Genomic DNA, 13,012 nt, shown 5'->3' on the forward strand with positions numbered 1-13,012 from the left:
GCTACACGGGCCACTGTAACAGTGATTCTGCACATGCTCATGTGTTCAGGGGAGGAGAAGGGAGCAGGCTGCCTTGTCTGATGGCCTTTGGAGTACCAGCTTCTCAGATGGAAACCCACTGGGGTTTTGGAATAGCAGTTGCGTTTTTAAGCATTTGCAACCTCATTTCTGGAAGTTTTTGAGGTTCTATGATGAGGGAAATTAGTCAAATGAGCAAAAAGATGGAGAAGGACCATTGACTGATAGGTGGCCTTCTTTCTCTGGAACTGTTGGAGAGCTTTTTTGAGGCAAGTCAGCCTGGGAGACCATGCAGAAGATGACTTGGCTTGTGTGTGGCCAGTGGCCTTGAGACACTGGGCTCTGTGTGTGTGTGTGTGTATGTGTGTGTGTGTACGTGTGTGTGAGAGAAAGAAAGAGAGAGAGAGAGAGAGAGCACCCAGTGCATGGGCTCTGACCTTTCACTCTCAGCTGAGAGTCTTTGGGGAAAGTGTGATGGTGGTGTGTACCCCACCCCTTATTTCATCCTAACTGATTTCAGTCTTGTCATTAGGGCTCCCTGTTAGATTTTTGCAAAATTTTCCCTGGCGTTTCCTTATGTCCCCATCAGAAGGATGAACTTCATCCTCAAGTTCTTTATCTCTAACTTATATTCTAATAGGAAAGTTCTGGGTTGACGCATTACAGGGTTTTAACCTTCCTGCATGGAAGAGAAATTAAAAAGCCATCTTGTACACCCACCATCCTTTCCCCCAAGACTCTTAGTGAGGAGGGAAAGGTCAGTAGGAACTGGCTGTTTATTTTTCCTTTCTGTGGAAGGGCATGTGAAATGCCTCCCATGGATGAGTAAGAGATGGTCTGATTCTGTCTCCTTCAGGATTCCCCAAACTGATGCAAGACGATCACAGTAATTTCTAGAGCATTCTTTCCATATCCAGTCTATCTTCCTTGAGAAAGTGCTGTTTCTCGCCTCAGCCCTATCGAGTGCTCAACTCATAAAACAAGTAAGCATGCAGGGTTCCTGAGGTCTGGCACTGGCTTCCTATCTGGGTAGTGCCTCTCCTTACTGTCTCTTTCACAGACTCTCCCCAAAGATGCCACAAAACTTGCCAATTTTCCAATAACACCTCTCTGATTCCAAGTCCCCCTCTCATCTAGTTTTTGAAGAATCCTACTCCCAAGGTTGGCCTTCCACAAAACCACACTTTCTTCCAGGTCTGCTTGACTTTCTGCATCTGCTACTATACAGGCTTCATGGCCAGAAACTCTGCCCAAAGCAGCCCCATAGTTGTCACTCCGGTTCCTGCCTCAGATACCTCTGCTGGCGCAGCACCTGTATCCACACTGGGACCATGGATGCTGTTGCTTCCAGAAACGGAATGTGGCCACCTCCACAGCTGAGGTGGTGTGCTTCTCCCCTGCTGTGGCTCTCCCTTCCTGGGCAGAGTCCAAGGGAGGGGCATGGGACTCGCAGAACCTATATCCTGGGCCTGCACTTCAAGTGAGGGATGCTGGGAAAGTGAGTGTCGGCCACACTGGGCTTCTGTGGGGGGGAGGGGTGCTTCTGCTCATGTTTTATTGCAAAGCAGGTCATGAGACCACCACAATCTCAAGAGACAAGGAAACAGAATACTGCCATGTTCCTTGAAGAGGGATAACTAGAAATCTTTGGTGAGCTGTCAGATGACCCACAGTGGTCCATTTGTGTGTGTGTGTGTGTGTGTGTGTGTGTTTTGAATACTCTATGTGTATAGTTAGATTTTCTACTTTCTCTTTAATGATCTCTTTTTTTTTATATCTAGCTCCTCCATTAGCCCATAAATTCACTCTGCGTAAGAGTTGTGTTTGACTCTGTATTCCTGGTTGAGAGAGTGGGGGGAATTTGCCCAACTGTGGTGGTTTTTTTGTAGCCGCTCATCATCCCATGTGAGATCTCTTTCCCAGGGCATCTCTAGACCTTTCCAGAGGATTTCAAGTTACCTGGCTTTACTCTCTGTAGGCCCTGGGTGAGAATAGTTGAATGGTCTCAACTCTGCTGATCAAGGGAAGCTTATCTCCTGTCCCAGGTGAAGTTGTGTTTTTATCTGGACCCCAGGAACTTCCTCTCATTTTCCTTGGAGGTTAGGGGGAGAACTGAGAATCAGAATCCTTTGTGCATAACAGGCTCTATGGGCACCAAGTATCCATAAGCCCATCACATCTGGGCCCCAGGATTTTTGGTGTTTGCTTCTTCTTCCTGAAGGTCTGCCCCACTTATGAAAACACCAAGGTGCCTGACTCGAAAAAAAGCTTTATCCATGTGGAGACGGAGCCATCCCAGACCCTGGCTTCACAAGGTGCTTACCAGCCTTGCCCAGAGAGCACCCGGAAATTGGCCACCAGTTCAGCCAGGAGAGCACCCCTATGATGGGATGACCTGTCTGCTCTTCTGCTCAGGAGCCTGGAGATGATGGATGGATAGGGCCAGATGGCTGCCTTCACTGAGCCTGGTGAACTTGGCACGGAAACGTCTCCAGCAGATGTTTGGCCTTGGGTGGGGTACCTTCCTGAACACCTCTCTCTTTTGCCTCTCAAGAACAGAGGCCAGGAGGGTCTGCCAGGTCTGCCGGGCCTCTGACCAGTGCCGGGACATGCTGACATGGGCGCCAGAACCTGCCTGCCAGAACAGGATCTTCAGAGCCTCTGAAGAAAAATACCTCAAAAGGGGAAACACTGGGAAGAAAGAAAAATGAAATTGACCAAAGAAATTTCATTAGATAGATTGCTTAGAGATAAAGCCAGGCCAGAAAAGATATTCCCAGGAGTTAAGAGACCCAGCACAACATTTTTGATACCAATGATGGCAATTCGATTTCTGTTTATTTTCGTCCTCACGTTGCTGACAGCTCCCCTCATTCTCTTAAATACGGGTTGCCAGAGTCAATTAAATATGCAAGAAGAACAGTATACATTTCGGGGGAAAGTAATGATTGTTACACCTTAGAGAAGCTTAATGAACGCATTAATAAATGATCCTTCGCCATGATTTCCTCCTAATAGCCATCAAAATCTTTGTAAGCCTACAGCATAATACATAACATCTTGTTCCAAGATTTGCTTTAAAAAAATCAATGCATACCTAAGTTATTTGTGTCAAAACTCATTTATTTTCACAATAACACAGACTGTCAAACCTGACATCCTGCTAATAGCATCTAGTGCATTTCCATATTATTCAAATATTTCCTTTTATGAAACGGGGACTTTTATTCACACCGCCCTGCGTACCATGCAGCACGCGTTTGCACATTAGCTCAGTTCACACAGCCAGAGAAGGGTTACCTGTGGCAACTAATTATGCCACCCTTTATGCATATTAATGAGTCTGGGAGCAGCCCTTCTCTGTTCTGCAGAGAGGAAAAACAATTCCAGCCTAAATGGGAAACCGATTACAGGCAGAATACTGGAGAGTCGGAGAGCGCTTTTTGATAATTTTCCATTTTTGATGTCCCTAGGTGTATTATCTTCTACTGCGGCTGTAACAAATGACCACAAACTTTGTGGCTTAAAACACAAATTTGTTATCTTACAGTTCTGGGGGTCAGGGGCGCCACACAGGTCTCACTGGGCTAAAAGGAAGGTGTCAACGAAGCTCTGTTCCTTCCTGGAGGTTCTGGCGGTGAATCTGTTTCCTTGCCTTTTCCAGCTTCTGGAGGCTTCTCTCTGGTTCTTGCACGTAAACTCCCATTTTGGAACCAGGAAGGGGGTGCTGAAGCCTTCTCACAGGGCTTTCTCTCTCTGACCACAGTCTGGAGAAAGACTCTTCAATTTTAAGGTTTCCTGTGAGTAGGTAGGACCCACCAGGATGATTCCAGATAATCTCCCCATCTCACAGTCCTTAACTAATCACTTCTACAAAGCCCTTTCACCACGTAAGGCGCCATATTGACAAACTGACAGGCTCTGCCATTAGGGTGCTGCCACCTTCAGTAGGACTAGGGGGTGGGGCAGGGGTGGGTGCTTATTCGGCCTCTCACCCCAGCTCTTGCCCATTCAGCCGTGCTGGAAGAAGCCAAACAAGATGCTGAGGGAGACTGCAGATTTCCCCACCGCTTGGTTATTCATTTCTCCTTTGCTACTTCTCCTCATTGATCTCACATCCCTTGTCTCCTCTTTTGCCTCCAGATCCTTTCCTTTCCTTTCTCTGCCCCCTTCATCTATGTCCTCTGTCACTTTCTGTCACTTTGTCCCTTTTTGTTTCTCCTGTCATCCAGAATAACCCACAACCCCACTCCAGTTAGCAGCCTTGGTGAGTGTCCCCTGTCCCTGGATCTGTGCTTCATGTTACTGATCTTCTTTGAAGGTAAACATGGTGGCATCGATGGGCCCATTTCATTTCAGCCTAAACACATTGGCCACTTCTATGCACCAGGCTCCCCCACAAAGCAGGGACACTGCAAAGGGACAGGGAAGGGAGCAGACAACCGGATGTCTTTTGCATGGCCTTGAAGTACTTCTGGCCACTGTGGGCTCTTGCTGTACGGTCCTTTGGTGGCTTTCTGTGTCTCTTTGCCTGACGGCTTTCTCTGGCTTTGGTGGAGAACAGGGGACAGTGTCAAGGAACTAATGTCCCAGGAGCTACCCCCAGCAGGTGAGGGGATGGACGTTGGTGAATAAACACTCTGGGTTTCTTAGCTGTCAATGAGATGATGCAGGGGCCTGTCTACACCAGCTCCCTGTGGTCAAGAGTGGGTTAAGTCCCAGTGGCTTGCAGCGGCAATCCACTCTGTTCCCTTCTCTGTCTTACTCCCCCATACCCTCACAATACTTCCTGGGATCACCTTCCACATAAACACAAGCACAAATTCTTGTCTCAGGATCTGCTTTTGCAAGAACCTTAGCTCCAACAGAAGACCTGATTCCTGTGCTGGAGAGGATCAGGGAGAGAGATACACTCATGAGGAGGGTGGTGTGAACAGTATCGAGGGGCCCAGAAAAGTGAGGTTCTGTACAAATGTGTCCCCTCCAGTGTCCTCTACCTCTTTCAGTAACTCTTCCTCAAAAAGGAAATAGCACCTTTCCTCTATTTAAAAATGTTTCCTTTTAGAACGATTGGCATGGAAAGGCAGGAAGCCCTGCTCCTAACCTCCAGGGAACAGAAAGTGAAAGAGGAAGGTGGGGAGTCTGGTCAGTGCCTGGTCCAGTCCAGTCCTCGCTTCAGGAAGAAAAGGCTGGATGGGCAGAAGCAGAGTCATTCCTTGTGTATGAAAAATGAGTGATAAATATCCAAAGCAAAATTGCTGTACTTTCCACAGGAACATCCCACCTCCCTTCTCCTGGGGCTGGTTCTAGTTGTCCTGTCCCAGGTGCAGATTCCAGCTGTGACGTTGACTTCTTGACCTGGTGGGAGAGATCCATCCTGCCTGCTGTCCCCCAGGGGTGCATTCCTGAGCTCCTTGGCCTGTACCCATAAGAAATGCCTACAGCAGGGAGCCTTTGTTTTATGAAACCACAGCTGTCTTTGAAGTAATCATTGCCATATCAAATTGGGAAGCTAATCTGATTTTAGAAGTATAGCCAAATCTCTGCTTAAAATTCCCTTATAATTGTCAGGGGCCTTGAATCTACAGCAACCATCTCAAACTGTAGAAGAATTTATGAATTAGGAAATGATAGATACATGTGCTCAGTAGCGCAGATACTTACCTTGACCAGAGCACAGAGGCAGCCATCTTGCTTGGGTGGAGGCACAGATAGGGTGGCTGGGAGGAGTCCTTTTTTTTTTTTTTTTCAGGAGGAGATATAAAATCAACCCATTTTGATGGTGGGCATTAAATCTTTTTGGCCAATACTGCCTGAATTCTCTTTCAATCTTGTTAGGATTAGCAAAAGGCCCAAGTGGGTTGTTTCTCAAAATGGCCACAAGATAGAAGGCTAGATCAGGGATTCTCCATGGTGGCAGTGGGGAGGAGGAGATGGTACATGCTTTCTCAAAATGGGACATAGCAAAACAGGGTGGGGAGGGACACATGAGCAGTTTGGAAAAATATATTCTGAATTATAAATTATTCATAATACCAGTGCAAAATTTAAGTTCCTTGATTGGTAGGATATTAAGGGCATTTTAAGGAATTGAGTTTTTTATATTTATATTATATTTATATCAAGGGGCAAGAGCTTTTCCTTTTTTAAAAAGATTTATTTATTTGAGAGAGAGAGAGAGAGAAAGTGTAGGGGTGAGGGACAGAGGGACAGGGAGAGAGAGTCCTAAGTAGACTGCACTGAGCACAGAGCCCCATATGGGGTTCACAATCTTGAGAGCATGACGTGAGCTGAAACCCAGAATTGGATGCTCAACTGACTGCACCATCCAAGTATGCCAAAGGGCAAGGGCTTTTGGAAGAGATTATAAACTCCTTTGAGGGTGGGATATAAAATAAGGTCAATAACTTTTACAATGACTTCCAAAGTTAGGAATAAGAAATGAGTGGAAGAGAGATAATTCAAGAATAAACAGACAATGGAATAAGCCTGGGACAAGCCAATAATGAAATTATTTGAGACTTAGGAGAGAGAGGTCTCTCCTTTACCTCTTCCCAAGGAACCAAGGGTATTTATGAGAGGATGTCTCCTGTTTAGGGCAGAGGTATAGGTGCAGGAGGGGTGGCAATATCTGTCCATAAGTACTTTCAAAAATTCATTCATTCATTCATTCATTCATCCATTCAAAAAAATTACTGAGGATCTACCATACCAGAGACCTTGTGCCTGGTGCTGGGTATATGATGGTTAGCAAGACAGTTGCGTATCTGGAGAGAAAGATGGGTGCTTATCAACCATTACCAGGTCAACCGTTACATAGTGACAGGGGAAGTGTAACAGTCTGGGGTAAACAAAGCAAGAGAAGATCACAGGTAAACTGAGGCCCGGAGGATGGAAAGATGCCCAGGTAGAAGAGGTGGGAGATAGTCCAGGCAAAGTGAAGAAGTCACGTGAAGGCCAAGAGAAGAAGGCCATTCAGAGACTGGAAGTCAGCATGGCTGTGGTGCACACAGCAAGAGGGAGAGTGACAGGAGGTGGGTTGGGGAGAGAAGCAGGACTTGGTTCATGAAGGGCCTTGTAGACCATGCTGAGCAGTTTAGATTAGATTTCTGGGGCAGGTGGAGCCTACCAGGCAGGGAAGTGATATATTATGCATAGTTAACCTCTCCTGAGTGCTTGCCACCTGCCCATATCATTGCAGGACACTATTATTATTATTATCCTATTTGTCCTCAAATACTGTGTGGTTGGAACGGCGACCCCCAGTTTGGAAGAGAAGTTGTCTGGTTCCCCTGCATCAGAACGGTGATTATTTCCATCTTACAGATGAACAAAACCGAGGCTCCAGGACGGTCTGCGATTCACTCAAGTTCATGTGACTGCTAAACGGCAGAGAGAGGATTGGGTTGCAGGTCTGTGCACCACAGACTCCTGGTAGTTAAAACCCTTCTCTGTATGTCCCCTGGGGTTAGAGTCTTCTTTAAAAAGGCTGCTGTGCAGAAGAGCAGGGCAAGGGTAGAAGCAGAGGGAGCAGTGGAGGGCCTCTGCTGCCATCCCCTAAGAGCTGGTGATGGTGGGCATGGAGAGAGCTGGGGATGGAGACATCTAGAAAGCAGAAGGAGCAAGACAGTGAGATGTATTAGAGAGGGATATTCTTTTCTTCACAGTGTATTTCTAAGATTAATTTATCATTTTTAGTAATATTATATAAATAAACCAAATTGTATATCCATTATGCTGCCTTATTTATGTTGTTTTTATTATGAGAAATTCGCCTGTGGTGCCTGGGTGGCTCAGTCAGGTAGGCATCCAGCTCTTGACTTCGGCTCAGGTCATGATCTCAGGGTTGTGAGATGGAGCCCCACGTTGGGCTCCGTGCTGGGCGTGGAGCCTGCTTGGGATTGTCTCTCTCCCTCTCCCCACCCTCACCCCTCTCTCACTAGGGAAGGAAAAAAAAAGAAGAGAAATGCTCCTGGCCCACTAGAAGCAGATTTAAAATTGCACATTCTTTCTTGGGTTCCTATTGTGATATTACACATGTTTTCCATATACTTTAGGATCTGCTTATGAATAATGGCACTTGAGTAGTAATCCTATGAGTAGATTATTCAGTTTTGAAATGTGTTTTCTTCTTTAAGTATTTTTCCTCATTAAATTATTTTTCTATTATTATAATTGAGGTGGGTTTTTCTTCCCCATTGGGATTTCCATTGGTCATGATAGAAATGAGTGGGCCACAGAATCCATGGCCAAAAAAAGGTTCAGATAACTGTTCAAAGAAAAAGTGTGGGATTTGGAGTTGGGAAAAACTTGGGTCAAAGAAACAGGCAAAACCAGGACGAGCACATTCCTCTTCTGTGGAATGGGTATGGTAATACCAACAAGGATCGGCATAATCATTACATGAAGTAATGCAGACGAATGTTTCTTTAATATTACAAAGTGCTATGTAAATGCTGTGTTTAATACTTATTCCTTCTAGAATTCTAAAGAATTTAAGTTTTTCTTTAAGTAGATGAAGATACCATATGAAAAGTGAATGCTCGCATACAAAGAAGTATTTTTACAGAAAAGAAACCATGGACACAGAAAACTGTACAACACCAACGTTTGGTTTAATGCATTGTCAGGAAGGTGGACATCCCTATAACCAGTACCTCAGGCAAGACCTACAGCTGGGCCACCTAGAAAGCCCCCGCTCCTCCATTCGTTCCATCTCTACCACAGACCCTTCTCTCCCCACTATCTTGACTCATCTGCAAATTATTTCCTTGTGTTTCCTTCTATTATTACCCAGATGTGTACCCCCAAACATTACGATACAGTCTTGCTTTAAAAAAAAAAGTTCTGATGTTATCTTTTAAGGCTCTTTTAATCTACCGTTCTTTTTTTCTCCCTTGTAGTCCATCTGATGAAGAACAGGCTCACTGCCCTGCAGCTCCCCCCAGTCGGGATCTTACTGACGGCACGCGCATGGTGAACTTCAGCAAGTCTCTCTCCCCTCTGCGTTTCCTGCACGCTGGGAGCTAAATCCAGAAGTTGGATCACACTCCAGTTAGGCTCCTTTGGCCAGATGAATGGGTGATGCCATATATGCTTTCACAGGAGGCCACTGAAGGTGACTTCTGGTTCTCTCTCTCTCTCTCTCTTTTCTTTTTATTTGAGAGAGAGAGTGAGAAAGAGAGCGAACATGAGCTGGAGGTAGAGGGAAAGAGAATCTGAAGCAGACTCTGTACTGTGCATAGAGCCCAATGTGGCACTTGATCTCACGACCATGAGATCATGACCTGAGCCAAAACCGAGGGTCAGCCGCTCAACGGACTGAGCCATCCGGGCACCCCTGGTTGTCTCCTTTTCATGATGTGACGACTAATGGCCTGCAGATCCCAAGTCCTTAGTACTTTACAGGGGGCCGCAAAATAGTGATTCTAATTTTATAATTTTTTTGCCATTTGTGCCTTGGACTTCTTTGATAAAAAGATGCTTCTTCTCATCTACCATTTGTTTACTCAGTTGTGCAGACCATGCAAAAAAGCAGAAGAAATACTTGAATCATTCCCTTTATTTAATAATTTTCAAGACAATGGATTGGTTTCCTTTCAGCCTCTGAAGATAATTTATTTTTCCCTTAAAGTCACTGTGAGCTCATGGATTTAAAGATACTTGATGAGGGGCACCTGGGTGGCTGAGTGGGTTAAGGCCTCTGCCTTCGGCTCAGGTCATGATCCCCGGGTCCTGGGATCGAATCCCGCATCAGGCTCCCTGCTTGGTGGGAAGCCTGTTTCCCCCTCTCCCACTTCCCCTGCTTCTGTTCATTTTCTTGCTGTGTCTCTCTCTGTCAAATAAATAAATAAAATCTTTAAAAAAGAAAAGATACTTGATGAGTTAAATCTTCTGAAATTACGCCAGTTCTCTCCAAACTTAACTCTCAAGAGTCAGAAGTTCCTGTGGTCCACGCCCTCCTCCACTTTCTAACTATCTCTGCTTTATCACTTTTTTGTCTAGTTGGTGGCAGCTTCTTTCTGATTCCAGGCTCCCCTCTCCTCCAATCCTTTATAAAAATTTCCTGTTTTATTTTCGCATTTAACTTATACCAAAAAAGGTCTCAGAGCATAATGCATGGCTCTAACAGTTAGCACCACTTGGTTGTACAAACAGAACGTACCAGCACCCCAGAAACCCTTCTGCATATGCTCCCCCCATCATGATGCTCTCCCTTCGTTCCCACTACTCTGAATTTTGACACTGTGGTTGGGTTTTGCCTTTCCATTTAATATCCTATAAAGAAACTTGTATGGTATGCATTTTGTGTTTGATTCCTTTGGCTCAAGGTCACAGCCATGAAGTTAATACATGCTTTGCTTTCCCAGTGGTTTAGCATTCTATTGCACAAAGGTGCTGTGGTTTTATGTATCCATTCTTCTGTGGGTCATCCCGTAGGTTGTTTCTGCCTTGAAGCCATTATGAATACTATAGGTATAAACGGTTTTGTGCAAGTCTCCTAGTGGACCTCCTTCTAGTGTACCTAGTGCCCATTTTTATGTGGGCTCTTGTTCTCAGAGAGGAGTTCATGATTTTTTTGTGGGGGGGGGCATGCATCTCTTCAACCTTAGAAGCTGATTCCAGTTTTCTAAATGTCTTACAGCCATTTAAAATCCCACCTGTTGCATACGAGAGCTCCTGTTACTTCACAGTCTTGTTGGGGTAGTTTCAGTCATGCTAGTGATATGATATTTTATTGTTGTTTTAATTGGCAGTTCTGATGACTAATGAGATTGGGTACATTTTCATTTATTTGTTGTCCATTTGGAAGACCTTTCCTTTGAAGTTCTTATTGGACTTTCTTTTTTTCCTGTTGGTTTGACTATCTTTTGGGGGAGATCGATTTGCAGAAGTTCCTTCTGTAGTCTGGAACTGTTTCGGTTGCATAGTCAACTGTTTGGGTTGCAAATACATTTTCTCCCCTTTTCCCTTTTCACTCTCTTAAGCATGTCTCTGGATGAACAAAATGTTCTTGATTTTGGGTGGCTCCGTCAGGGAATGTCCAAATCTTGATTTGGGCTCAGCTCACAGTCCCAGGGTTGTGGGATCGAGTCCCATGTCAGGCTCTGTACTTAGTGGGGAGTCGGCTTGAGATTCTCGCTCTCTCTCTCTTCCTGTGCCTCTTCCCCTAGAACTCTCTCTTTTTCTCTCTCAAATAAATAAATAACCTAAAGAAAATAAAAGCTCTTGATTTTAACACAGATAACAACCCAAACCTCTTCCTAATGGCTAGTGCCTTTTCTGACTTTTAAAGAAACGTTCCTCTACCCTGAAGTCATTAAGATTAATTACTGTGTTGCTTTTCACATTTAGAGCTATAATTCACTGGGAATTTTTGTATATGCTATGAAGTAAGGTCAGCGTTTTTGCTTTTGTTTTTTCCCCACAAGAATAGCCAGTGTGGGGCTTCACTGCCTCCTCTGAAATCAGTGCATATCTCCTTGTTCATGTCCCCAGCCCCTGGAAAAGATGTTCCTAAATGCTGACCCCATCTCTCCCCATTTCTTTCTTGGCGCCTAATTGTTTCCTTCCTTGTTAGTTCTTGGATGTCCTCAAGAAGATATTTTGTTGCTGCTGTTGTTGTAGTTTTATTTTGTCCAGCTTTTCCTGTTTATTCTCAGAGAGAGGATGGCGTCGGATCCTGTATTCTGACTCCAAATTCCTTCTTGACGATGGTCATTGATCATTTCTAAAAGATAAACAATCATCTCATTCCTTGGATTAAAACATGGCGGTCACTCTTGAATACCTTTGGAGGCCATTTCTCAATGTGTATTCTGGGGCCCTTCTCTAAGGGTTGCAGGGAAATTAGAAGGCTTTTGTGGTCAGATGCCTTCTTCCTGAGAGTTGGAGGTAAGCCAACATAAACAGCAGCCTTGGTCACAGGCCTCCTCAAGGCATGTGTGTAAAAGACGCTTTGTGGGGAGGCTGTTAGAGAAGTGGTTCCCCAATCTATTTAACCGCTTACCCTTTCCTTGCCCAGCATCTCATAAAACAAAACAAAACAAAAAACCCTCCACTTCTAGAGAACACACTGGAAAGTGCTGCTTTAGATACGAACGGAGTTCCCCTATAGGACTGGTGATCTGCTTTCTGTGTTTTCAACCTTACCCTTAGCTTCTCTCTCTCTCTCCCACACTATGCTCTAGCCCCCTGGGGCCACTCACATTGTGTTCCTTTGCTGCTGCCTGGCATGTCTTCTGCTTCTTCTAACTCATACGTACCCTCCCGGGTGAGGCCTCATCTTCTCCTGGAAGTTTTCTTGACCTTCTGGGCCTGTGGACTCCCTCCTTTATTCTTTCAAAGCCACCCCCTGGGATCCCTTCTCCTCACAGTACTGATAGGACAGCAGTAGAATTGGACGCCTGGGTGGCTCAGTTGGTTAAGCAGCTGCCTTCGGCTCGGGTCATGGTCCCAGCGTCCTGGGATCGAGTCCCATATCGGGCTCCTTGCTCAGCAGGGAGCCTGCTTCTCCCCTGCCTCTGCCTGCCACTCTGTCTGCCTGTGCTCGCTCTCTCTCTCTGACAAATAAATAAAATCTTTAAAAAAAAAAAAAAAAAAAAAAAGAATTGTCTGCTTCCCTCCCTCACCTCAGGCCCTCCCAGAGAAGTAGGCCAGACCCGTCTTTCATCTGACTAATGGCCGCTTTAGTATATTGGGGCATCCAATAATGGTTCTAGTCATTCATTTACTTTGTACCAGCATTCACTGAGTGTCTGTCAGGGGCCGGGCTCCACACTAGGAGAAGCAAACAAGATGGCTAAGTTGGCTTGGACTTCATATTCTCACAGATTTGAATGTTTCCTGGAAAAGTCTTGACAAGACACCATTGGCTTATGCTAGTGCTACCCTAACCTCAGGCCATGTAGGCTGTCTCCAGATGCCATCGGATAAATCATCTTCTTTCAGTGAGCCTGTGGCTTGTTTGTGGTCACTGAGGGGCTGGAAACCA

Source organism: Neovison vison, chromosome 13 (assembly GCF_020171115.1).
Source record: "Neovison vison isolate M4711 chromosome 13, ASM_NN_V1, whole genome shotgun sequence".
NCBI classification, from domain to species: domain Eukaryota; kingdom Metazoa; phylum Chordata; class Mammalia; order Carnivora; family Mustelidae; genus Neogale; species Neogale vison.